The following is a 1,636-nucleotide window of genomic DNA, read 5'->3' on the forward strand; positions in this document are numbered from 1 at the left end:
TATATAAAAACAGTACACTGTACCCCATGACAGTATTAATGTACACAGCTATGATTTAATAAAAAAAAAGAGAGAGAGAGAGAATAGCTTAAGCCCAAGAGTTTGAGGTTGCTGTGAGCTATGATGCCACAAAACTCTAACAAGAGTGACACAGTGAGACTGTCTCAAAAAAAAAAAAAAATTCAGTTTTTATTTCTTCTATTACAAATGAGGTAACAGATTCAGGAATGTAAGGATTTGTCCAAGATCACTGAAATACAAAAATGGCAGACCTGGGACTCAAACCGATGTTTAGATTCTAAATCCATGTTTTTTATACTACATACAGCAGCTTGTTTTCTGTGGCCTCCAACATCAACTATGTAGAACATTATATTATATTTCTTTTCCAAAATGTCTAGATTTTGGAACACAAATTATCAGCTCTCCATACAGAAGAAATAAAAGAAATCACCACTAACCTTACCCCAATCAACAGTGGTCCATCTTTCTGCCAGCCTGCCTCATTTTTCTGTATGGTATCTCAGCACCCCATCTCACCTCCCTCTGCTTAGCTATAGCCCATCATTATTGATGATAATGGGGGAAGAGCTGGGAGGCCGAGGTTGGCTCCTGCTATTTCCTCAGTCCATGGGCTTAAACAAATAAATAAAGGCCAAGTACAGTGGCTTATGCCTATAATCCGAGCACTCTGGGAGGCACGTAGATCCCTTGAGCTCAGGGGTTTGACACCAGCCTGAGTAAGAGTGAGACCCTGTCTCTACTAAAAACAGAAAAATAGAAAAACTAGCTGGGCCCCTGTAGTCCCAGATACTCAGAGGGTTGAGGCAAGAGGATCACTTGAGCCCACGAGTTTGAAGTTGCTGTGAGCTATGACAGCACTATAACCAGTACAATAGAGTGAGACTCTGTCTCAAAAAAAAAAAGTATTGGATAGCCAGGTGTTGTGGTGGGTTCCTGTAGTCCCAGCTACTTGCAAGGCTGAGGCAAGAGAATCATTCGAGCCCAAGAATTTGAGGTTGCTGTGAGCTGTGACACCACGGTACTCTACCCAGGGTGAGAGAGTGACACTCTTTCTCAAAAAAAAAAAAAAAAAATCTTGAAATCCTCATTATTGGCCCTGAAAATAAAACTATTCTGAAAATACTTATTTGAGGACTTTATATGAAAGACTGAGAACAGATCTAAAGGGTCATGATTTTAAGACCTGTTGTATTATTTTTGCTCAGGCTGCTTCTGAATTCCTGAGCTTGAGCAATTAATCCACTTGCCTCTCAGAGTGAGGGGATTATAGGTGTAGCCATAGGTGCCCAGCCAAGCTGCTGTATATTTAATCAGTATTACTTTCTGAGAAAAATACTAGATTTTTACCAAAATTATCTAAATTTCCATAAGAGGCAAGTATGTATTAACCCCCCCCCCTCTTTTTTTTTCCAGTTTTTGGCTAGGGCTGGGTTTGAACCCATCACCTCCGGCATATGGGGCCAGCGCCCTACTCCTTTGAGCTACAGGCACCCCCTTATTAACCCCATTTTTTATAGAAGATGAGATTGAGCTTCATGGATTGGGAATTTGAATTCTTTCTTGTCTAGCTGCCCCACAAGACCATGCTTTGTCCAAAATGCTCCATTTCCCC

At 40.9% G+C, this 1,636-nt stretch overlaps 1 protein-coding gene across 1 annotated transcript in view; it reads right to left on the reverse strand.

Annotated features, from left to right (window-relative positions):
* Positions 1-1,636, reverse strand: part of DPPA2 (developmental pluripotency associated 2) — a 15,245-nt gene that overhangs the window by 10,595 nt on the left and 3,014 nt on the right. The window lies entirely within an intron of this gene.

This window comes from Otolemur garnettii, unplaced genomic scaffold, assembly GCF_000181295.1.
Source record: "Otolemur garnettii isolate 467f Iridium unplaced genomic scaffold, OtoGar3 scaffold00131, whole genome shotgun sequence".
Lineage (NCBI taxonomy): Eukaryota > Metazoa > Chordata > Mammalia > Primates > Galagidae > Otolemur > Otolemur garnettii.